Raw genomic sequence first — 26,428 nt, 5'->3', positions numbered from 1 at the left:
TCATCCAGCTGGATAAATTACTGGTTTATTATCCCACAGTTTACTTATCAAGACTTGCTTCAAAACCCTGGTTGAGCTGTGCTTCTAATCCTAAATGAATATACTATGAACTTTGCCCAATCCTGGTTAAATCCTTGCATAGAAAGACATACCCTGAACCTCTGGAGTCCGGACTCTGAAATGCTATAAATATCCCCTGTGATCTCTCCCTTCTGAGACAAGTTTTACTCTGTCAAGATGGCACTCTTCTTCACTGCAGTGGTTAGTAAACTTGGCTTTGCTTGATCAACAGATAATTCTGGCAGCCTCTCTTGAGAGTTGGCAGTTGACATGCTCCCAGATTAGTTTCTAATGAAAAGTTAAGGTCTTGGATGGTTTCTTAGGTCCATTTTCTACCTGAACATTCTGGCAGAGTATGCGAAGGAAATATCAGAAATGCAAAGTAACTCTCCTTTTGCCTTCCTCGGATCTGTTACTGTAGACAGTACCATCTTCTTAAAAGGCAAATGGAATCAAATGACTCATGTGCCTCTCAATGTCCTTAGAATCTCCTCATGCTCTGCTCTCAGCCTGTCCCAGCGTCTATGCCTAGGACTGAAGGACTGAAATGGGCAGAGGCACCTGTCACCAGATGCTTACTGTATTCTCAGGTCAAGTCTGAGGAAAGGTGTGGCCTGTTTGGATCTGCTGAGGGCTGATCTGGAATTGGGTGTTGACCACATGGGGGGCAGGAGCAGAGCTCATTTTTCGGTTTCCATTGTAGGCCTCAGTGACCTCAAAGGGGCATGAATCTGCTAACCATCACACAATGCCCCCATTCATCTCTGAGCTTTAGTCTCCTATGATCCAGGACTCTCCTCAAGTCCCAAAATTTCCGGGGGTCCACTTTCAAGTCCACTTTTGTCACAGAGATCACGTGATTTGTGAGTGACTCCCTAAGCACTCATTAGCAACAACAACAAAAACATAAGAAAGAAAGAAAAGAAAAAGAAAAAGAAGACCTTCTTCTGTAATTTTATATGAATCAGGACATGTTTCAGCTGTGGATGATACACATTCAACTCAAAGTGGCTTAAAGAGATGACATTTACCATCTGTGGCAGGAGAAGGCTGTGAGTGCCAAAAATGTTACCCACAGTGGTTGCCAGACGGCTGTTCTAGCCTGCATATCATATCCTTAAATAACTGTCTAATAGTAGGAAGGTATGTGTGGGGAAATAAAAGTCTCCAGGATTTCTCAGTGTTCCCATGAAAAGTCCTGACCTCCTAAGACTCTTCACAAATGAGGACAATGGTATCTATAGCCATCTGGCTAATGTCCACTGATGGATGAATGGATAAAGAAAATGTGTCTATACATACAATGGAATATTATTCGGCCTTAAAAAAGGAAGGAAATCCTGCCACATGCTACAACATGGATGAATCTTAACGACATACTAAGTGAAATAAGCCAGCCACAGAAGGACAAGTATTGCATGATTCCATGTATACCAAGTATCTAAAGCGGTCAAACTCATAGAAACGGAGAGCAGAATGGTGGTTACCTGGGCTTGCAGGGAGGAGGAATGGGAGTGACTGTTCACTGGGTACAGTTTTCATTCTGCAAGATGAGGAAGCCCTAGAGACCTGCTGTGCCCACAGTGCCTGCAGTTAACAATATGTAGCGTGTCCTTGAAACTTCGTTAAGAGGGTAGAGGTCATATTATGTGTTCTTACCACAGTAAAAAAAAAAAGAAAAAGAAAGAGAAAGAAAAGGAAACAGTATTTTTAGCATTTCAGAAGCAACCTTCCTGCCCCCTCTCAGTCAATACTTCCCCAACGTCTTAAAACTCAGTATCTTTGATAAACAAATTAACTTTTTTCTAATTTGTTCTTCATATGCATATAATTAGAAGAAATGTAACTTTTTTCATCTGGCTTCAACTTAATGTTGTTCAGCATTTTATATGTGAGCTCTTCCACACTGTTACATGGTTCATCCATCCTCATTGGTGTAAATCGCTCCACTGCATAAATACACCAACTTTATACATTTTACTGTTGTTGGATATTTGAGTTGGCTTTTACAAACAGGATGCTGCTGTATAATAACAACAAAGAGCTGCTATGATTGAGCTTGTAGGTACATGTGATAATTTGATGAAAAAACAAAAACAAAAATGAAAAAACTTAAAAGGATATTAAAACTTTTCTTCTCACCCTCTAAACTCCAGGTAGTTATAGCCCAGAGTAGGAACCGAGGTTAAGCCTGGCTGGGGTGCTAAGAAGAATGAAAACTTTATGCCTAGGTTTTACATTTCAAGGGGGGAAACAAGACCTGGAACACTCCCAGGTCTTAAATGCTGAGACACACCTGGAGCTACCTGGCTTCCAGGGCGATTCTTTTCAGGAGGGGAGTTGCATCCTTTTCTTAATAATCAGAGAAAACTCATTTCTCTTTGTGCCCCATTTATGGGCTATTGGGCCACTTGTGCAGAAAAACCGCCATAGGCTGTTGCCATGTTGCCTCTTGGGTCAACACTGAAGCAGGTGCAGATAGGTATTCTTTACTACAAGGTGTTTAATAAGAAACCCAAGTCTGACCCAGAACATCTTGTGTGAGCATTTAGGATAAAACGAATAAAAACAAATATTAAAAATGCAACAGTAGAGCACAGTGTCTCTTCTACCTCATTCTCTCTTCCTGGACGAATTTTTTTTTTTTCCTGAAAACCTCTCTTGCATAATTTCCCTTCCGTCTAATGGAGAGCAACTGGATTATAAGCCCGATCCTGGCTAAGAAGGTATGTCTCTGGCACTCATAGCCCCTCCATTAGAGGCAGGGTCCCAACAACAAGGGGGAGAGACAGAGAAGGGCTGCTATACAGGCGATCAACATCATTTCCACGTATTATTGATATCAATGATGACAGATGCGGTCTTCCAATAAAGTCCACGTTTTTAGTCAATTTTAGAAAATTCATTACTTTTTGTCCAGGGCCCAATACTAAATCTTATTACCCATCCCAAATTAATTTGTATTACATTGAAAATTACATGAGCAAAAGTTACTCTGACAGAAGAATACAATATTGATGGAGACAGAGGCAAGGCGGTTACTCCTCTGGAAAATGTCCAGGCTGGTTGCAGTCCTTTTGGGCTCTGAGCTTGCAAAACCAAGCCAAGGATATACTTTCTCTCACGGCAGCTGCATTTTGCCTGAAGCTAAGGTCAGTCCACTAACCCAAGACTAACTTCCAGCAATTAAAATACCATTACTTGTGTAAGGGAGACCTATGTCTGTCTGTCAGAACAAAATAGTTCACCCAACAGATTATTTATGTCAGACGGGGCTCAGAATGGTGCTATAATGGAAGGATATGTGAGGGTTTCCCTGTTCTCTGACCATGATCAGCAGCCCACGGAAATCCAAAATTGCTAGGTTTACATTGTCCTTGGGGATGGCTGTGTTTCTTACAAGGGAAGACTAGAGAAGGTTTCACATCTAAACAAAGACACTGGTAACCTAGGACATACACACACACACACGCGCGCGCGCGCGCACACGCACACACTCTTTTTCTCTCACACGCATGCACTGGTACGCACTCATTATATTCCAAGCCACCAAAAAGAAGGGCAGGCTGTGACCTGATGTATTCAGTTTGAATATATTCTAAATATTCCCAGATTCTTTTCCCCTTATTACTTAGATCTGAATATAGTATACCCACTGCAATTTGGACAGATCAGAAGAGGACAGACTATCATCCCTCTTTTCTTAAAAACATAACTCTGCTCTTTCAACTTAATACAAAATTTATTCTTGGATGCTTCGTATTATGTCTGCGTGCTCCCAAGATGTTTAGGTTTTGTTTTATAATCCTCATTGCTGTTAAGTCATGTCTTCTAAATGAAATTCAGGTTGGGGTCGGATGTGGGGCTTTGGCATAGGATATTCTCTCAAACTTCCCCCCCACCCACCTCTTTCTCTCACTTTTTCCTCCCTCCTCCCCTCTCTCTCCCCTTACCAGGTTTCTCTCCCCTTTAACTGATTTCTCCTTGATCTCTTTCCAATTCTCCATACTCAAAATTCACCTGCTAAACTTTTTTTTTTTTTTGTATTTCTAATTGGTATCTACAACACCACATTTTGTAAATTATTGCTCACCAACTGTCCATGTGCTCACTTAGACAGAAATCCTGACCAGGACGCTGCAGGATGAAGTAATGAACGTCATTTCTAAGCCAAAACTTCCAAAAACTGGTGCCTGACCCTCCTGCTTTTTCTATCAAAGTGACCATGGGTGCCTTGTCTTCCAGAAGGTGCAGGAGCTTTGAGTACTGGTTTTATAATTAAATTTCTCATCTTTTGAACAGTTTTATGTGTGTCTATAGTCAAATATACTAAGATGCTTTATCAAGCCTAACTGCTACTCATAATATGTTGATCTGGTCTTTTAATGGTTATATAATGTAATTTATTCTTAGTAGAATATTTTAAATTAATGCAGATACTTAGTTAATGCCAAAGGACATTTTCTTCTTGAAATTGAAAATATTTCTGGTATTAGGGTTGGATAAATACATTAAGCAGAAAATGGTTTCTTTGATTTGTTTTTGGCTCTCTTCCATAATTGTTAGAATTCCACTTAACATTCTTGGCTGTCAATAAAGAGTCATGAATTACCAGAGCTTAAAAGTTAGCCTCTTACAGTTGAGATTATGATTCATCAATAAAAATGGTACATGTTAATAGTTTCTAGATTGATTATCATCACATAAAAGACCACATTAGGTTGTGATCATCTATGATTACATCATATAGTGTGAAGCACTGCTTGGGCAACAACGTGATGATTTCCTATTTTCTCAAATTATTGCATGATATCATTTCACCTAAATTATTTGCTCTTTACATTGAGGGGAAACTAAGAGGAAAAGAAAAAAAACTCTTAATGCTTAGCTTATTATCCAAAGTTTTATCATCATATTTATTTGTGGATCTATACAAGGTTCTTTTTTAATACCCGGTCGATCAAAGATGATAGAACTAAATTTGCTGGACTGATTGGAAAGATGATACACAAGAAAAAAAAAATGACTTCTATTGTTTGTCCCTTAGGATTCATTTGGTCATTGCATTATGACTGAAAACTGGTTAGGAATAGTGTTTCTGAAGATTAGATTCTGTAAGGCAGCCAACAGAGTACCCTCTTTCTATCTTATCGTATCAGAATAAATTAATCCCCTTATTGGCCAAAGTAAGAGAAACAAACACTTACTGAGTGTTTAATCACTCTTCATGTATGAGCCCACTATTCTCCTTCAGATCATTTGGCTCTATAGCTGGCTCATCTCTGCATTGGTGATTCTTGATCCAGCCCTTTCCTGGACTACATTACTTTTTATTCCTCATCGATGGCTGTTTTCCTGCTACAATGGCAGAGTTGAGCTGTTGTTGTAGAGATCATATGGTTGCAAATCTTAAAATATTTACTGTGTGGCCTTTACAGAAAATGTTTGCCAACCTCTGGTTTAGATAAAGTTCATGAGTCCTAAAATGAAAATGGTATTATTTGATTCACTCTATTTTAGTTTTCATGAGATGACACAATACTTTCCCCCGTGATCTGGCATTTCTCTAAATCTCAGTCCAAGATAAATAATTCTAACCATGGAGTATGTTGTTTCCAATTCATTCAACCTTATTTCAAGTTAAGAGAAGAGATAGATGTCTAGTTATTACTGTATTAAATACTATGTGAATTCTCAGAAGCCTACAACAAAAATGCCATGTTTCAGGTTTCAAAACAGCTCATCTGGGACTAGAACAGGGGAAGGAGTTTTGATGCACTTTTTTAGAATTAGGTTCTGAATATCACTGAGTCATAAGGCGGGCCACCCCATTTTGCCTTTACTGGAGAACAGCAAGCATTGCCAAGAAACTGTCAGCACCCCCTTTTCCTCCCCCACACAAACTTAGCCTAATACAAACGGCTCAATTCCAACATCTATACTCAAGCTCAGTACTTCTCAGCTTTCTCTTTCCCCTGTGAAAAAAGAGCAGTGATTGTTTTTGCTGCTGCTTTAAACAGTGAGTCTGATGGAAAACCCTAAAACAAAAGGATTTCCTCCTCCTAAAGTCCTTTACAAATTATCTTGTCTTATGATCCCACCTTTTGCATTATGCTGGATATTAGCAAATCATGTGAGTTTAAAAGGGGGTCTGGAAAAGTGAGAGTTCCAGGGACTTCCACCACCTTGATAGAAGGGACGTTCAGTAGGGTTCAGGAGGCCAGAGCTTGTTTGAGCTGGGAGAGAAATGGATTCCTTCTATCCTCTGCTGTCTGAAGAAGCCCTATGAAGATGGGAGTGGAGTTATGGATTTAACGAAGAACTTGTCTATAGGACAATGTTTCTCTGGGAAGGACTGGAAAGGATATCTAAGGATGGTTGGGGAATTCTAATCTTGAAAGTTCTCTCAACATAGGATTTCAGCCACCGGCCTTAAAAGGTTTGGCTATAGATTTTCTTATAGTCAGGGTAGGTAGGGATGGGGGTGTGTGGGTACTTTCAGTTTGGTGACTCTGGGCTAAGCCTTTGACAGTGGACTGAGCTGATCTTTAAGCAAGAAAGCACAGATACACCTTGGCTCATCACCAATGGGACAGGCATGGTCCCTGTGTTGGAATGTGGCTACCAGAGTGGACTTAACTCTGAGTGTCTTAGTTTCCTAGAACTGTTGAACCAAGTTACCACGAGCTGAGTGGCTTAAAGTAGCAGAAATGTATTCTTTCACAATTTTGGAGACTAGAAGTCCAAAATCAAAGAGTTAGCAGGTTGGTTCTGTTTTGGAGGTTCTGAGGGAGAACTTATTTCCATGTCTCTCTCTCAGCTTCTGGTGATTGTCAACAATACTTGGAATTCCTTGGCTTGTAGATGTATCACCCCAACATATACTTCTGTCTTCTCATGGAACTTTCCTCTGGGTGTCTGTGCTGTGTCCAAAGATCCTGCTTCTTATAAGGACACCAGTCAATTGAGTAGAGCCCACACCAGTCAATTGAGTAGAGCCCACCTTAATCCAGTCTGTCCTCATCTTGACTTCATTATACCTGCAAAAACCCTATTTCCAAATAGGGTCACATGCACAGGTCCTAGGAGTTAGGACTTGAACACACCTTTTTTGGGGACACAATTCTACTCCTATGCTTAGCATGGATTTTTCAAGGAGGCCCATGCTGGTGAGCCAGATGGTTTCTCCTATAATCTTCTGCAGAAATCCGACACATCACGTGCTGACTAGTTGTGCTTCTGGGACCCAGAACAGTCTGGGAAGTCCCTCTGCCCTCCTCCCATGACACTTCATGCTTCACTCTTCCTCCAGGCTTCCCTTACTTCTTTCCCCCACAGGGTTGTGTCCAGGGTCTGGCCAGAAGCCCCTGAGTTGCCATCAGCTGATACCTTTTTATTGATTGCCCTCTTGGCTTTGGAGAGAGCAGGAGACTTGAAGGGTGGTTTGAAATTCTAAAGACTTCACCAAACAACTGCAACTCTTACCTCATGGGCTATATTTTGCAACAATTAAAATAAGAAATCATGGGTGGTGACAGCAGGTCTAGTGTTTGGGTTTCTGCATTCTGAGTCTAAAGATGATAAAGAACATTTTTTCATGTGTCTGTTAGCCATTTGTATGTCTTCTTTTGAGAAGTGTCTGTTCATGTCTTCTGCCCATTTTTTGACTTGATTATTTGTTTTTTGGGTGTTGGGTTTGAGAAGTTCTTTATAAATCTTGGAAATCAGCGCTTTGTCTGTACTGTCATTTGCAAATATCTTCTCCCATTCTGTGGGTTGCCTCTTAGTTTTGTTGACTGTTTCCTTTGCTGTGCAGAAGTTTTTATCTTGATGAAGTCCCGAAAGTTCATTTTTGCTTTTGTTTCACTAGCCTTTGGAGATGTATTTTGAAAGAAGTTGATGTGGCCAATGTTGAAGAGGTTACTGCCTATGTTCTCCTCTAGGATTTTGATGGATTCTTGTCTCACATTGAGGTCTTTAATCAAATGGCTAACAGACACATGAAAAAATGTTCATTATCATTAGCTATCAGGGAAATTCAAGTCAATACCACATTGAGATACCACCTTACACCAGTTAGAATGGCAAGAATTGACAAGGCAAGAAACAACAAATGTTGGAGAGGATGTGGAGAAAGGGGGACCCTCTTACACTGTTGGTGGGAACACAAGTTGGTACAGCCACTTTGGAAAACCGTGTGGAGGTTCCTCAAAAAGTTAAGAATACAGCTACCCTATGACCCAGCAATTGCACTACTGGGTATTTACCTGAAAGACACAGGCGTAGCGAAAAGAAGGGCCATATGCACCCCAATGTTCATAGCAGCAATGTCCACAATAGCCAAACTGTGGAAAGAGCTGAGATGCCTTTAACAGATGAATGGATAAAGAAGATGTGCTCCATATAGACAACGGAATATTACTCAGCCATCGGAAAGGGTGAATACCCACCATTTGCATCAACATGGATGGGACTGGAGGAGAATATGCTGAGTGAAATAAGTCAAGCAGAGAAAGTCAAGTATCACATGGTTTCACTTATTTGTGGAACATAAGGAATAGCATGGAGGACATTAGGAGAAGGAATGGAAAAATGAAGCGGGGGAGATCAGAGGGGGTGTTGAACCATGAGAGACCGTGGACTCTGCGAAACAAGCTGAGGGTTTAGAGGGGAGGGGGGTGGGGGGATGGGTTAGCCTGGTGATGGGTATGAAGGAGGACGCGTACTGCATGGAGCACTGGGTATTATATGAAAACAATGAATCGTGGAACACTACATCAAGAACTAATGAAGTATGGTGACTAACATAACATAATAAAATAAAATAAAATAAAATAAAAATAAAGATGATAAAGAAATCTGGGAGAAGAGGTGGCTGCATTGGATATCTGCAGAGTGTTCCAAAACCCATGATTCCTCCAAATGGTGCAGATGCACACAGACACCAAGCCATCAGTTGGCTCTTTATGTGACACATCAAGGAGTGAACAAAACGACAGCTGATTTAGAAATCCTAACTGGTGAACAGAGCTTGTTATAAGACAACATGAGGAGAAATACTGTGACCTTGTCCTTCACAGAAGGAAGAACAACCTTAACTATTAGTCTGATTTAAAGTTGAGACCTAGAGGTTGAGCTCAGCTCTACCACCCACCAGCTGTGGCTTTCCGAAAGGAGCTGGTGGAGAGCTACACAGAGAGCTCACTTTGTAGATGGAGCAAATATAGAAGGTCTCCCGGCTGGACCACAGTGGGGTGGGACCACCCGTGCCGGGACTCGAGCCAGTTCGTTCTCCCACCCTGCTGATTCCTCTCACCGGAAGGGCTGGGGAGGCCATAGAGTGGAGTGGAGTTGAAACTCCTGCTTGATTGTGCCCACTGTGATTTTTAGGGTTGAACAGTAGCAGGGCAGTAGTAAACAAAATGCTTTTGAAGGTTAAAAGTGAAAAAGGCAACAAAGTACTTATTGGATCCCATGGAAACTAACATGTAAGATACTGACCCACTAGTTTCTTCCTCTGCCCCATTACCAAACCAAATGAATGTAGTTGGGCTGGCAGCAACCTGTGTTTGAAAAACCAAATTCAAACAGACAAGTGAGCAAGTAGACAGATTATGTTACCTTGATCCTTGAACCAGCCTGGATCTGCGGACTATCCAGCTCTTTCCTCATCTGTGAAATGGGCAGAAAAAAGTATTGCCCTCCTATGGCTTTTGTGAGGTACACAAAGAGAGCTCTTAGAGCATCACATGGTGCATAACGAGTGCTCATTGTGTGGTTGTTGTCATGAAGTGGAAATCTCTTTGCATCTCTCACACGTACCAGAGCCTCTTACTTAAAGGATTTCTATCCACACTTTATTCATTTATTACATTTGTTTACGTGTCATGCTGTAAAAGTAGCATTTGCTCCCAGTGAAAAATTTAGAAAACATAAATGTAAAAGAATCATGTATGAGCACTGTTTTTGTTGCATTTTAACCTTTTAAAAATGCATACATTGTTATTTTTATAAAATTGGGATCATACAACTGTTTTGTATGCCTATTTTTAAATTTAATATAATATGTCATGTATCTTATATACATATAGTATATGTAATAAAATTTCTCTAGATCGTTAGGTATCTTTTGAAAACAAGAATGATTGCAAGCACACACAGGGAGAGCGCCACGTGAGGATACAGGCGGAGATTGGGGTGATGCTTCTACAAGCCAATAGATGCCCAAGATTGCCACCAAACCCCCAGAAGCTGGGAGAGAGAGTGGAACAGATGCTCCCTCACGGCCCTGAGGAGGAACCAACCCTGACGACACCACACTTTGATCTCGACTTGCAGCCTCCAGAACTATTCCAATTCAAGGATAAGAGAACATCCCAAGATGGCTTGAACTCCATCATCATGGGGCTTGCTAAGGGCGGAATGGATGAGGCATTGTCAGTGACTTCAGCTCTTGTCCATCACACATTCACTTTCCAAAGCACACCAACCAAGAAGGCAGATACTAAGTAGGCTTGTTCTTTATCTTCTGTCTTCTTGACAACCGAAACTGTTTTTACAACTAGAAGATCAACCAACCAAGCAAGCAAGCAAACAAACAAAACCAAGAATGGCCAGAGATCGGGAAGGTAACATCTGGATAATTTGGAAACCTTGATGGGGTTTTTGTGGCAGGGACCAGTTGCATTTGTTTTTACATGGAAAGGTGACTGTATTTTAAATTCCATACCCTCCGTTTTTCTGCCTCTTCTGATGCGAATTAATAGCCATGTATGGCGTGTTGTCTTTCTGAACTTTTTAGTGTTTTCCATTGGTCTATCCTATAGAGGTTTTGCATATTTTGGGGCAGATTGCTGAATACTTGATATTTTCATTGATAATTGATTTATTTAAATTATTTTACTTTGTTTTTCCTTTTTTAATTTAAATTTAATTAGCCAACATATAGTACAACATTAGTTTCTGATGTAGAGTTCAATAATTCATCAGTTTCATATAACACCCAGTGCTCATAACATCACATGCCCTACTTAATGCCCAGCCCCCATTTACCCCATCACTCCATCCACCTCCAGCAACCCTCAGTTTATTTCCTATAGTTAAGAGTCTGTGATGGTTTTCCTTCTTCTCTGTGACTTCCCATTCAGTTTTCTCTCTCTTCCCCTCTGGTCCTCTGTGTTGTTTCTTATATTCCACATATGAGTGAAACCATACGATAATTGTCTTTCTCTCATTGACTTACTTCGCTTAGCATAATACCCTCCAGTTCCATCCCTGGTGATGTAAATGGTAAGCTATCATCCTTTTTGATGGCGGAGTAATATTCCATGGTGTACAGATACCACATCTTCTTTATCCATTCATCTGTCGTTGGGCATTTGGGCTCTTTCTACAGTTTGGCTATTGTGGGCATTGCTGCAATAAATATTGGGGTGTATGTGCCCCTTCGGATCGCTATATTTGTATCTTTGGGGTAAGTACCTAGTAATGCAATTGCTGAGTCAGAGGGTAGCTCTATTTTTAACTTTTTAAGGAACCTCCATACTGTTTTCCAGATTGGCTGCCCCAGCTTGCATTCCCACCAACAGTGTAGGAGGGTTCCCCTTTCTCTGCATCCTTGCCAACATCTGCCATTTCCTGACTTGTTAATTTTAGCTCTTCTGACTGGTGTGAGGTGGTATCTCATTGAGGTTTTGATTTGGATTTCCCTGATTCTGAGTGATGTGGAGCATTTTTTCCTGTGTCTGTTGGCCATTTGTATGTCTTCTTTTGAGAAATGTCTATTCATGTCTTCTGCTGATTTCTTCACTGGATTATTTGGTTTTTTGGGTGCTGAGTTTGACAAGTTCTTTATAGATTTTGGATATTAGCCCTTTATCTGATAAGTTACTTGCAGATATCTCCCTCTATCCCATAGGTTGCCTTTTGGTTTTGCTGACTGTTTCCTTTGCCGTGCAAAAGCTTTTTATCTTGATGGAGTCCCAATACTTCATTTTTGCTTTTGTTTCCCTGCCTTTGGAGATGTGTCTAGCAAGAGTTGCTGCAGCCGAGGTCTACGAGATTGTTGCTGTGTTCTCCTCTAAGATTTTGATGGATTCCTGTCTCACATTTAGGTCTCTCGTCCATTTTGAGTTTATCTTTGTGTATGGTGTAAGGAAATGGTCCAGTGTCATTCTTCTACATGTGGCTGTCCAATTATCCCAACGTCATTTGTTGAAGAAACTGCTTTTCTTTGGGATTTTCTTTCCTGCTTTGTCGAAAATTCGTTGACAACAGAGTTGAGGGTCCATTTCTGGGTTCTCAATACTGTTCCAGTGATCTCTGTCTGTTTTTGTGTCAGTACCATGCTGTCCTGATGATTGTGGCTTTGTAATAGAGCTTGAAGTCCAGAATTGTGATGCCACCAGCTTTGGTTCTCTTTTTCAACATTCCTCTGGCTCTTCTGGATCTTTTCTGGTCCATACAAATTTTGGGATTATTTGCTCCAGCTCTGTGAAAAATGTCAATGGCATTTTGATAGAGATTGCATTGAATGTGTAGATTGCTCTGGGTAGCGTAAGACATTTTAACTAATATGTCTTCTTCAAATCCGTGAACATGTAATATTTTTCCATTTCTTTGTGTCTTCCTCAATTTCTTTCATAAGTGTTCTTTAGTTTTTCGAGTATAGATCCTTTTCCTCTTTGGTTAGGTTTATTCCTAGGTATCTTATGGGTTTTGGTGCAACTGTAAATGGGATCGATTCCTTAATTTTTCCTTCTTCTGTCTCATTGTTAGTGTATAGAAATGCAACTGATTTTTAAAAAAATCATATTGATCACTTTATTTAATATCAATCTATGTTCAGCAAAGGCTGGATAGCAAAACATTTAGGTTTATTTGCAGCTTCCTTTTTTTTTTAATTATGTTATGTTAATCACCATACATTACATCATCAGTTTTTGATGTAGTGTTCCATGATTCATCGTTTGCGTATAACACCCAGTGCTCCATTCAGTACGTGCCCTCTTTAATACCCATCACCAGGCTTCCTCATCCCCCCACCCCCTCCCCTCTAGAACTCTCACTTTGTTTCTCAGAGTCCATAGTCTCTCATGGTTCATCTCCCCCTCCGATTTCCCCCCTTCATTTTTTCCTTCCTGCGACCTTCTTCTCCTTCTCCTTCTTTCTCCTTCTCCTTCTTTCTCCTTCTCCTTCTTTCTCCTTCTTCCTCTTCTTCTTCTTCTTCTTCTTCTTCTTTTTAACATATAATGTATTATTTGTTTCGGAGGTACAGGTCTGTGATTCAACAGTCTTATACAATTCACAGCGCTCACCATAGCACATACCCAACTGATTTCTGTGCATTGATTTCATATCCTGTCACGTTGCTGAATTCCTATATGAGTTCTAGCAATTTGGCGGTGGAGTCTTTTGGGTTTTCTACACAGAGTATCATGTCATCTGTGGAGAGTGAGTGTTTGACATCTTCTTTGCCAATTCAGATGCCTTTTATTATTTTGTTGTTGTTGTCTGACTGCTGAGCCTAGGACTTCTAGTACTATGTTGAACAACAGTGGTGAGAGTGGACGTCCCTGCTGTGTTCTTGACCTTAGGGGAAAAGCTCTCAGTTTTTCCCCATTGAGAATGATATTCTCAGTGGTCTTTTCATAGATGGTTTTTATGATACTGAGGTATGTTCCCTCTATCCCTACACTGTGAGGAGTGTTAATCAAGAACGAATGCTGTACTTTGCCAAATGCTTCTGCATCTATTGAGAGGATCATATGGTTCTTATCCTTTCTTTTATTAAAGGGATGCATCAGGTTGATTGATTTGTAGATGATGAACCACCTATGCATCCCAGGAATAAATTCCACCTGGTTGTGTGACTAATCCTTTCAATGTACTGTTGGATCCTATTGACTAGTATTTTGGTCAGAATTTTTGCACCCATTTTCTTTTTTAAAAAATTTTTTTATTGTTATGTTAATCACCATACATTACATCATTAGTTTTTGATATAGTGTTCCATGATTCATTGTTTGTGCATAACACCCAGTGTCCATGCAGAACAAGACCTCTTTAATACCCATCACCAGGCTAACCCATCCTCCCACGCCCCTCCCCCCAGAACCCTCAGTTTGTTGTTCAGAGTCCATCGTCTCTCATGCTTCGTCTCCCCCTCCGATTTGCCCCCCTTCATTCTTCCCCTCCTGCTATCTTCTTCTTCTTCTTTTTTTTTTTTTAAGATTTTATTTATTTATTCATGACAGAGAGAGAGAGAGAGAGGCAGAGGGAGAAGCAGGCTCCCCGCAGAGCAGGGAGCCCGATGCGGGACTCGATCCCGGGACCCTGGGATCATGACCTGAGCCGAAGGCAGACGCTTAACCATCTGAGCCACCCAGGCGCCCCTCTTTTTTTTTTCTTAAGATATATTGCATTATTTGTTTCAGAGGTACAGATCTGTGATTCAACAGTCTTGCATCCATTTTCATCAGGGATATTGGTCTGAAATTTTTTTCGTTGGGGTCTCTGTCTGATTTGGGGATCAAGGTGATGCTGGCCTTATAGAATGAGTATGGAAGTTTTCCTTCCATTTTTTGGAACAGTTTCAGAAGAATAGGTATTAATTCTTCTTTAAATGTCTGGTAGAATTCCCTTGTGAGCCCATCGGCACTGGACTCCAGAAAGCTAACTGCACAAACTTGCCTTGCTCACTGAGACTAGACTGTTTCGGCCCTGTGTTTGGCCTGTGCTGTGCCTTCTGCCAGAAAATCCCCTGTATCAACCACCTTCCCCCACTCCTATCCCATCATCATCTAAGGATCCTTGCTACTCCATGTCTGGCCCCAACATAGAGCTCACATGGAGGCCGTGCTGAGTTTCAGCTCCACAACCTGAGGAATCTGAATCGTTCTGTGACAAGGTCTCCAAGGATTCCTATGCTCTTTAAACTGTGAAAGCACCATCGGGAACTCCTCCTCATCGATCAGTATTCAGCTCAGAGGCCTCCTCCTCCGGAGAGGCCCCTGCCCTGCCACCCCACCCCAGCCTGCAGCAGGGACAGTTAGAGAGGCGGGATGGCCCAGCAATGGGAGCACATGCCACCTTCAGGAGCACTTCCAGTCCCCGAGCCTCTCTCTCCTGCTGCCTGTGACTCTGTGGGAGGACACGTAGTATTTGCCGTGGTTCCCACCGGTAGCAGCGTCGGCTCCATCAGGTAGGACGTGCGTCCCCTTGGAAATCCTCCCCCTGCACTCCAGCCCCTCCCGAAGCTGCCCTTGGGGTCCCTGTTGTGGGAGCAGCTGGGAGGTGAGACCATCTGCTCACGAGGGCCGTCAGGGACGGTGGAAACCTGGCAGGAGCCCGAATGGACAGGCCTTCTCCACGCCGCACTCCTCAGAAAGCGGGCTCCCCACTGCGTGCAATGGGTCCATGCCTTGCTGACTCTCCTCAGGGCCCCACGCAGAGATTTCTCTAAGGGTTCCTTGAGGACGCCCAGACAACACACAGCGATCTTCCAGAAGGTGGGAGTCTTTCTTCCTGCCTCTCCTCTGACCCCCCAACTGCCCCAACACAGCCCCGATCTGTCCTCCCCCTCCATCTCCATGATGACCACCCCAGTGCCAGCCCCCAGTGTTCCATGCAGACCCCGTGAGCCCCCTCCCAGAATCCAGCCCCATCTCCCCCTCCCCTCGTTCCCTTGTCCCCAAAGCCACGCAGATCTGTGCAGAACACACATCACACCCGTGGCCAGCCACCAGCCCCTGTCTCCAGGTCTACACCCGCCCCGGGTGTCTCTACCCTGCACGAGGGAGAGCTCTGTGCAGGGGCCCTGCTGCCTGCCCCCTTCCCTCTCACCTGTGCCCGGTTTCCCCAGCCCGGGCAGCACAGCCCTGCCTCGGCCTTGACACTCCTGTGCTCCCTGCCTGGAACATTCTGCCCCCTGCTCTCCCAGACTACCTCCTGTGACCTTCATCTCAGCCTGAATGTCCCCTCCTGTTGTGGCCCCTGACCCATGTAGTCATCACCCTATTGGAATTCTCTGCAGAGCAGAGATTGCTATTCCTTGTCCCCTTGTTCTTGATTCCCTGGCCTTGTCCCCACTAGGACAGAAGCCCTTGGGGTCCTCGGGCCCCACCCCATGCTGCAGGACAGCGCTAAAGACATCTTAGAAGCTGCAGAGATACTCACTACATATGTGGGTGTGAATGAAAGCAAATAATACACACAGGCACACTTCGGATCAAATAGAATCATGAGTGCTCGTCCTTGTCCAAATTGCTCCTGGACCCTTTTCTGCCTGCCCTGTGCCCGAGGCTGACTCCCCTACCTGCACTCAGGCCCTCTGGGGGCTGCCTCCTTGCCCAGCAGTCCATGGAGGTCTGGATGGCAGAGGGGGGCACTTTGCCCCATTCCTGGGACAGCCCCCCCACTGGGCTCAGCAGATGCCACTTCCCTGTCCTCCCTCCAGGCCCAGGGGTGGGACCGCCTCCCCCTGTGGCTGGAGGCTGGGAGCCCCTTCCTTGGTCCTGCCCTACTCCCTGCTGCAGCTGGGGACTGTCCCCGGGCCTCTTCCTCCAGACCGTGTGGGAGAAGCGCTCCTGCCTGGGATCTTCCCTCGTCCATCGGGACACTCTGCTCTCTGGGCAGAAGATCAAGGAGACTTTCCTCTCTTTACACATTACACACACACGTTTTTTTCCTTTCAGTAATTTATTTATCTACAAGCAATTAATGAAATTGTCAATTCTGTTTTTACATTTTCAGGTACTCACAAAACAACTACAAGAGTCTAGATTCTGCATCCTGGGGCGTGTGCGTGTGTACGTGTCCACGTGCATGGGAATGTATGCTTGTTATCGGGAGAAAACTTTGTATTTTGACTGCTTAGAATACATAAGTGTTAAACAATAAATAGTATCTTAAACAAAACAACAAAGATTAAGAAAAAAATCACGGAACAAGGAAGAAATGGTTGCAGATTCTTAAGCTTTCCTATCTATAAGTTTAAGATTAAACAAATCCCATGAATTTAGGACTAAAATAAGAATTAAGGACTAAAATATGAATTCATAAAACAACTACAATAGTCTAGATTCTGCATCCTGGGGCATGTGCGTGTGCACGCGTCCACGTGCATGGGAGTGTATGCTTGTCATCGGGAGAAAACTTTGTATTTTGACTGCTTAGAATACATAAGTGTTAAACAATAAATAGTATCTTAAACAAAACAACAAAGATTAAGAAAAAAATCACGGAACAAGGAAGAAATGGTTGCAGATTCTTAAGCTTTCCTATCTATAAGGCTAAGATTAAACTAATCCCATGAATTTAGGACTAAAATAAGAATTAAGGACTAAAATATGAATTCATAGAACAACTACAGTGGTCTAGTTTTGCATCCTGGGGCGTGTGCATGTGCATATGCCCACGTGCATGGGAGTGTATGCTTGTTATCAGGAGAAAACTTGGTATTTTGACCGCATAAAATGCATAAATGTTAAACAACAAACAGTATCTTAAACAAAACAACAAAGGCTAAGAAGAAAAAAATTGCAGAACGAGGAAGAAATGCTTGCAAATTCCTAAGTTTTCTTATCTATAAATTTAAGACTAAACTAATGCTATGAATTTAGGACTAAAATATGAATTCAGAACTAAAATATGAACTTAGGACTAAATTGTGAATTTAGGACTAAAATTTGAATTTAAGCTAAAATTTGAATTTAGGACTAAAATTTGAATTTACGACTAAAATATGAGTTTTAGGACTAAAATTTGCATTTAGGACTACACTAACTATTTCATACAGTTTGAGTGAGATGTTGTTTTGTTAAAGTTTTTTCTCTCTCTCTTTTTTTAAGGCAATCACATAAATACTGAGTTATTTCTGCGGAACTGTAACCCTAGTCCTAGAGCACAGAAATGGTCTTGTTTGAAAGTCTCTATCTATGTCCACGATAGAGGATGTCTTCAGTCCCAGTGGCATTAATTTAAATCCGACCACCATACCGACAGCAGAGAGTTCTAAAGCGTCCGGCGGGGAAGCTATGTATTCACGACAATGTGGACGAAGCTCTAGCTACACAGTCCGCGATGGGCTTCCACCGCTATCCTGCGGAGAGTCACTGTGGCGTCAGTTCCGAAAGAGGAGCCGTTTCCCTAGAGAGAGAGCCTTCAGACGTTCTTCACGGAGCTCCGCGCAGATGCTGGGCCGGGCTTTGGCTGCCCAGAGCCCAGCTGCCCTGAGCCCGGTCACCCTTGCAGGCGACTCCGGCTCCCGGGGCCCTCACGGTGGGCCTTCCACCCCCCCTGGGGGCCCGATGACCCCAGGGACCCCCGGACACTTCCCAGCCTGCGTGGGCTGTGGGCGGAGCAGCAGGACCAAGAGGGTCCCTCAGGACAGGCCGGCAGCTGGACTCCACACCGGCTAGCATCCGCCTCAAGTGCTCGTTCTCTTTCCTTAGCTCCTGGAACTCCCTCTCTCTGGATACAGCTCCCACCCAGCTCTTTGCGACTCTGTCCTGATGGAAGAGGACCAGCTTGCGATACTGGGAGGTGGTTGTCTCCAGCTCCTTGCCCAGGTCTCGGGCCATCTTCTTGTAGAGGTTGCGAATCTGGCACGTGAAGTTCATTTCTCTGTACGTGCTGGCCAGTTTCTTCTTCATTTCCAAGCACTGAGCTTCCACTTGAAAGACTTTTCGGTGAAGTTGCCCGATGTATTGGTCCTGTTCATCCAGGGGGTTCTGAAGTTTCCGCTTCAGCGGCTGAATCTCCCTGTCCAGCTGTGAAGTTTCCTTCTGCAAAGAGGCTTTCTGGGTTTGCAGGCTGTGGATTTGTCGTGTCAGCTCTGCGATCTCTTGCCTTTCTGCCCACAGTCGTCTGGCTCTTTGCTGCTGTTCCCCTTCGGGACTTGGAGGGGACCCAGGGCAGCCAGCATCCTCAGGGACGCCCTGCAGATCCACTGCTGCCCGATGGGCGGGCTGAGCGCCATTCCCTGCTCCCCTCTTTGGCTGGACTCCCCGGGTCCCGGCACCGGCGTGCTCTGCAGGGAGGTCAGGCGGGGGGACGGCCTGCAGCCCGGGTCCGGCCCTGGACGGGGACCGGCTGGCTTGATCTTTCGGGACCGGCTCCACGCATGCCTTCGACGGCTCCAGCCTTTCTTCCCCCTCCTTCTCCTGCCCTTTCTGCCTCCATCTCGAAACTTCTTGGTTGAGCGGTTCGGGTCCTTCTGGAAAAGGAGTGTTTTCACTCTGATCCTTCGTTCTTTTCGTCAGAAGCTGTTCTCCATCCTTCTCCGATGTTCTGAGGATGGGTTTTTCCCCAGGGACCTGGGGCAGGTCGGGAGGCTGGCTCAGTTCCTTCAGTGCCTTGCTCAGAAAGTTGACAGTGTCCGTTCCCACCAGCCTGCTCAGCTCTCTGTTCATTGCCGACAAGCACAGGGCTTGTAACGAGGGAGGACTGGCCACCACCGCGGGCGGCCTGAGGGCGGCCTCGGCCTGTGTGGTTGGGCCACTCTCCTCAGGGCGGGCTCCACACACTCCGTGGCGGGCAGAGCCCCTGTGGCCCAGCGCCTTCGCGCTCCTTCGAGGGAGTCGTCTCTTCACTAGGAGAACCAGCAGCAGAGTCCATACGAGCAGCGCCAAGGGAAACACGGGGAGACTCGGGCTGTGTCCCCAGCTTTCAGAAATCAGCTGCAGTGCCCCCCACAGGTGCTCCCACACCAGCTGGCAAGTGGATCCGGCGGCCGAGGGGGGGCCCTCCATGGCTGCGTCGGGCTCCCCAGCTCTGTCTCCAAGTGCCAGAGTCCTGTGGCCGCAACGGACCCCTCAGAAGCCTGTGGAGAGTTCCACCTATGAGGTCAACGGTGCCCGGCAACCAGGGCAGAGCAGTTGGGCCGGGGGAGGGGAGGCCAGCCAGGTTCCAGAAAACAGTTGCCCCTGACTTTGCCGTGAAATAGAAAGTTGTCTCAATCACACAAGCCCTGGGGGAGGTGGGAAGGGCTGATCCCGGCCCGGAGCTCAGCCACTCAGGCCCACCTGGCCCTACAGCAAACCTCGGGGCTCAAGGCAGGGCCAGGTCACGTCCGTCCGTGCGCACAAGACAATCAGGGCAGAGTGTTCAGGCCTCCTTCCCGGGCGAGGCCTGTTCTCCTGATCTGAAGTTTCCCTTGGCTTCAGGGACTCCTGGTCCTGTCTGCAAATGTCCCTGGGATCTCCCTCCATTTTTAATTGCATCACATTAATAGCCTTTTTGATTTCAACACGAGCCGATTTTAGTTCTTTTGTTCCTCCAGAAAGAGATTCTGTAGTGTCTTCTATGCTTTTTTCAAGCCCATCTATTATCTTTATAATCATTATTCTGAACTCTAGTTCTGACATCTTACTTACCTCCATACTGATTAGGTCCTTGGAAGTCAGTACTGCCTCTTGTTCTCTTTTTTTGAGGTGAGTTTTTCTGTCTTAGACCATTTTGTCCAGGAAGAATAGATGAATGAAAGAACAAAATACCACAATGACAGCAATGACCCCAGAGAAATAGACACTAAACAAATCAGAAGAGATCTTAAACTAAAAAAAAAAATTGAAATTAAAGAATCAAAAGGAGAATATAACCAGACAGGTGAACAGAATAGAGCAATACACTGGATCCTGTGTGTATTTTGGTCTGTTTGTTAAAAAACTAGATCCCAAAATTGTAAAGTAAGAAAAACTTACGTGTGTACAATAATAAAATTAAATACAGTGAAAGGATAGAATGTAACTGTAGAAATGAAAATTAAAAAGAAAAAAATGAAAAAAAGAAGGAATATAAACAGGTGGACAGAACAGAGCTATACATTATATCCTGAGCGTATTTTGTTCAGTTTGTTTGAAGAAACTACATCTCAAAATTATAAAGAAAGAATAACATATATATACAGAAATAACACTAAATACATTGAAAGGATAGAATGTAAGTGTAAAGATGAAAGTAAAAAAATGACTTTAAGAAAACAAAACAAAACAAAACAAAGACAAAAAAGAGAGAGAATACGATCAGATAGGTGAAGAGAACAGAACCATATACTAGATTCTGGGTGTATTTTGGTCTGTTTGTTAGAAGAAACTGCATCCCAAAATTGTAGAGAAAGAAAAACTTATATATATACAAAAATAATATTAAATACAATGAAAGGATAAAATGTAAGTGTAAAAATGAAAAAAATATTTAAAAAAAAGAGTTGATAAAGTAAGAAATTGGTTGAATAACGAAAGAGAAAAAAATTAAAATAAAAGACTTCTCAATTTCCTATGGCTGCTATAATAAATTATTACAAACACGGTGGCTTGAACACAGTTCTGGAGGCCAAGAGCATGAAGTCAAGGAGTCAGCAGGGCCATGCTCCCTCCAGCCATTCTAGGAGGGAATCCTTCTTTGCCTCTTCAGTTCTGGTGTCTGTTCTCATTCCTTGGCTTGTGACATTGTCACTCTAATCTCTGCCTCTGTTGTCCCATAGTCTTCCCTTCTGTGTGTCCATCTTCTTCTGTTTGTTAGAAGGACACCTCTCATTGGATTTAGTGTGCAGCTGGGCAATCTACGATGATCTCTCAAGATCCTTACCTTAATTACATCTGTGTACTCTATATCTAAATATGATCACATTCACAGGCCCCAGGAGTTAAGATGTTGACATATCATTTTGCAGGCCACCGTTCAATGCACTACAGAAGTAATACATTCACTTACTATTCTTTTAGTAACTACAATCAAAGGTAAAAAGTATGCCTTTGACTTACTACAGACAAATATAAATTAGAGTCTCTGATCTTTTCCCAGAAAATATGAGGACACTAGAATACTTTAACTTCATTTACTACTCCCACAATCTACATATCATTGCTGAACTATATTTTATTGTATTCATTGTAAGCCTAAGAAGGCAGTGGAATATAAGGAACAATGCAGAGGATCATAGGGGAAGGGAGGGAAGATCAGAGAGGGAGACAAACCATGAGAGGCTCTTGACTCCAGGAAAAAAAACTGAGGGTTGTGGAAAGGGAGGTGGGTGGGGGGATGGGGTAATTGGGTGATGGGATTTTTAAGGAGGGCACGTGTTGTGATATGCATTGGGTGTTATATGCAACTAATGAGTCATTGAACACTACACCAAAAACTAATGATGTACGATATGTTGGCTAATTGAATTTAAATTTTAAAAAAAGAAGGCATTATTATTGCTTTGCACAGTTAACACATGGGCAGCACAACAAAATGGACAGAAATATTAAATTTTGGAAGTATCTAATTAATGAATAATTATTTTTTTTTCTTCAAGAGGAAAAGGATCAATTGGATTTATTTTTTCCAGTGGATCTTTTTTATTTATCCATGTTTTTACTCTACAAATGCTTATTTAGTGTCTTCTCTGTGGCAGGGATTGGGAATAGAGGAGCAAACATGGCAGACAAGTTCTCCAAAGCTTGGGTTATAAAACTGCTGAACTGGAACTTTTGCCTGGAGAGGATCTCTAGGATTATCCGGTAAAGCGTATTGTGCTCTTGAGGAATCTGAGGTTTAGTAGGTTGACTGACTTTCTGTGCCAGGAGGTCACACAATCAGAACCACGGGGTCCTTAAGCTCCCCATGTAGGGTCTCTAATCTCTAGAGCAGACATGAGCTGCCCACTGCATTTAAAGCGAGCAAGGCTACGTGGGCTCCAGCAGAAAAATGTTTTATGGACACAATGCACCTTCACTCCTTGGAAACTATCTCATAAATGTATATCTTTGGTCAAATATAATAGCCATGACCGATTCCGGAAACAAACAAGATCTGTGGAAGGTTCTAGTCGTGGAAAACTTTAATATGTTATGAGTAATGATCATAAGAGTTAGTATCTCTTGAGCACGCACAATATGCCAGGGGCCGTGTTAAGAGTTTTGTGGCGGCACTGAGGTCTCATGACAGCTTCATGAAGTTGGTGTTATGATGCTCATCCTTCTTTGAAATGTGCGGACGCTGACACCAGCCTGTTCAGGTGGTGACATGGCGAATGGTGCAAACAGGTGCTCACCTGGAGAACTGGGCCTTCTCTCAACAGTCCCAGATGGGAGTGCTGGTCCACAGAAGATGCCGCTGTTCTTTCCAGGAGTTCCCTGAGCTGGTCTAGCAAATTCCCAAGATCACACCAGTCCTCCCAGAGAGAAGGGGAGAGAAGAGTGGCCTAGTCCTTTCCCCCTTCTCTTAAATCTCTTGCTAGAATGCTGCCCTTGATGGTTCTTCTTCCACGTATTGAAGTCGTATTTTCCATCTAAATATGGCCATTGCATCAGGAAGAGGGGGAGCTATGAAAACAGTCAATGTGTCCCATGTGGTTTGTCCACGCGGTGCTGGCATAGTGACACAGTGAACGGGGACAGATGAGCAGGAGCACTGCGGGATGTGTCCTATTTTAACAGAGTGTTCGCTCTTCCGAAAAATTACCCCAGAGTGTTTGCTTTGCAATCAGGCAAGCACTTGTTAAAAATGCCCATATTTCTACGAGGCATTAGGAACTGACAGAAACATGCCGCCATCACTTGTGAATTCACACCAACTGTGATGAATATGAATGAGAAGGAGCTGGAGTTCTAAATGGACCCATGCAGAAGCAAAGGCTGTGGGGGAGGCACAGAGAGGCCCACGAGGCTGGCAGGCAGCTGGGAGCCTCACTAGAAGCAGAGAAGATGGAGCAGCTCCGGGCTGGGATGCGGCCGGGCCAGGTGGGCCAACCTGCGGGGAAAACCAGGCAACCCAAGCATGTTGCTATGCGTTCCTGGACTCCACCCATCCTGGTGCACCTCCACAGCTGAGTGTCCTGGTGGAACTGGGAAGCAGAAGCACCGGGGGGGGACCATGCCTGCACCTCTTCTCCCTAGGAGCATCCTGGAGTTAGGTCAGGAACGGTGGTCCCGGCAGGAGAGCCCAGGGCGGGTGGGGGAGGTAGCAGGCGGGCGGTGAGGGCGGGCAGGTCGCTGCTCCTTGGCCAGTGACCCCGACACCTGAGTGGCTTACTGTAGCCGCAGGTGTCAGCTTCGAGGTGAGTGACTGGGCCATCCCCGCACTTGAAAGGAGTAAACATGGGGATTTGTACAGGGGCTGTATGTACAAGGCAGTTTCTTAAGATGAAAAAGGGGTCATCAGGGGATATAAAGTAGGTTTTCAAAGGATGTATGGCTCTTGAGACCTTTTTCACTTACGATACTGGCAAAACAATGAAGCTGCTATAATAAATTACCTGTTAATGCATACTTTCATAAAGTAACCTCAGTTCCGTGCAAGAAGCGTCCACTGAGGTGCGGGGCGAAGAGAAGATAGTCAGGCACAGCGTAAACTCCCTGATGGAAAGGAATGCACTGTCTCATGAGCTTTTTTCAGTTTCCTTTTCATGATTTTGCCTTACAGAAAGTAAGAGATGTCATTTTGAGACACCCCGTGCAGACATTCGTGCTTGTCTATGTAATATGTACATGTATGCTTGTATTTATATGTGAGTATTTCTTTTTAAGTCAGGGAAAGAACTTAAAGATTCACAGAAGCCAGGCTTCTAGAAAATGAAGGCCCAGGCTGATGGAGTTCGGTTTAAGAGAAATCAGCTTTTGAGATCAAACAGTATCCTGGCCACATCCAAATTTATATCTCCTATGCATATGTTTATTTTGTTCTGAATGAGAAGGTGATGTATCATTGGCTACTATCAATCCTAAAGCCTCATGTAACCAGCTTAGGATAAGGTAAAAAAAAAAAAAAAGGCAAGCCTGGGGTCATAAAACAGTAAACCTGACCATGATTTTTAAACTACACTAGGAAAACCCGTTCTACCGCAAATCAGACAGGATAAGGTAAGAGATGTGAGGTGTTATACACTCTTGAGAAATAATTTCTAGCCAACACTTTTTCTGCTTCTTGATGAATTTGCTTCTGAGTAATTTTTGGGGGAAAACATGTTTGAATTTTTTCCCCCATTCTCATGACGGGGATAAAGCATCTACTCATCATTCATCGAATTTCTTACTAATCATCTGTTATAAGCAAAGTATTTTTGCTAAGTGTTGGGGAGGGAAGTAAGGATAAAGCATGGCCCTCGAGGAGTTTAGATTTCCCTGGGACAGGGGGTCATGGGAGGTGGGGCAATGCAGGGGAAGGGTCCTGGGAACTGGGAGCAGAGCGGGGTGGATGTCAGTACCACTGTGAAGAAGCTGGGGCAGGAGACAGATGTGTAATGAGCCCAGATCCCCAGAAAAGAAAGGGGTCAGACCCGCCTGGATGGCCCCGCTGAGCGCCCGGCCGTGGTGTTGGATGGACTCTGGACCAGGCTGTATGGTTTAAGTTCTGGCTTCCCATCTGCTGGCTGCGGGATCCGGAAGGTTATTTATCTCTCTCCATGCCTCAGTTTTCTCATCTGTAAAGTGGAGGCGTTAAAGTACGTCCCACGGAGGGTGGTGTGGGAATCAGATAAGTTAGTACATGTGGGAGCATAGAATGGTGCAGTCACCACCGTCCTATCACGGAAGCAGTCCCAGATCCAGAAAGAAAGAAGCAGAAGGCATGGAACCACAGGGCAGTGAGAGATAGGACGGGGGGCTCCCGCTAAGGGAGGGAAGGCGAGTACGCGTCCGGGACGTGGAGTGGGATTCTGACTGCAAGCCGAGGGACCGCGGACCACAGGGGACAGTGGGAAGGACAACAGGAGGGGAGATGCCTGGAAGGAGGTGTGATGAGCCCCATTTGGGCGGATCGTCTTTCTCCTGATTGGTGCCTGCTGCGGGGCTGATTGGTGGTGCCGGCCGCCCTGCTGGGGGGGTGCTGGCCGGGGGCCCTGGGGAGTGTGGCGCCTCTGGCCACATTTTGAAGGCATTTCAATGGGCAGAAGCCAGATTCAAACCCACCTTGCTGTCCCTGTCCTGCTGAGTGCCTCATTGGTCTCTGTTCTCCCAGGGCGGGGGGAAGGGGGGCGGCGGGGGGAGGGGTGGACATCCTGCGCAGAGATGAGGCCTCTGGGCCAGGCGGCTGCAGACCCTGAGGAGACAAGCTCAGACTAGCTCCTGGGAAGTGGGCCCCGAAGATGGGCACCGGGGTGTCCAGAGAACGAGTCCGTCCGTCTAGGGTCAGTGCCCGGTCTCTCGCTGCTCAGGAGTTCTCCCTCTGGCCGCGCATGATCCTTGCAGTTGACTTCTTGGGGCCAACATGCTGTTGGCACACAATGCGTGTCTGTATCGGAGTCTCCTGCCTACCCGGGGGACCAGCCACCTGCGGGGGACGCGAGGCCAGAGCTCACAACAGGAATGACAGCAGTCTGACCCCCCGCCGCGCTGCCGGGCACCGTGCCCCACCGGACCCCCAACCCTGGCGCCGTGAGGGG

Source organism: Mirounga angustirostris, unplaced genomic scaffold (genome assembly GCF_029215605.1).
Source record: "Mirounga angustirostris isolate CCGP_5_RB_7025 unplaced genomic scaffold, mMirAng1.0.hap1 SCAF_1, whole genome shotgun sequence".
Lineage (NCBI taxonomy): Eukaryota > Metazoa > Chordata > Mammalia > Carnivora > Phocidae > Mirounga > Mirounga angustirostris.
The sequence above is the reverse complement of the archived record's forward strand: the minus strand, read 5'-3'. Positions refer to the sequence as shown.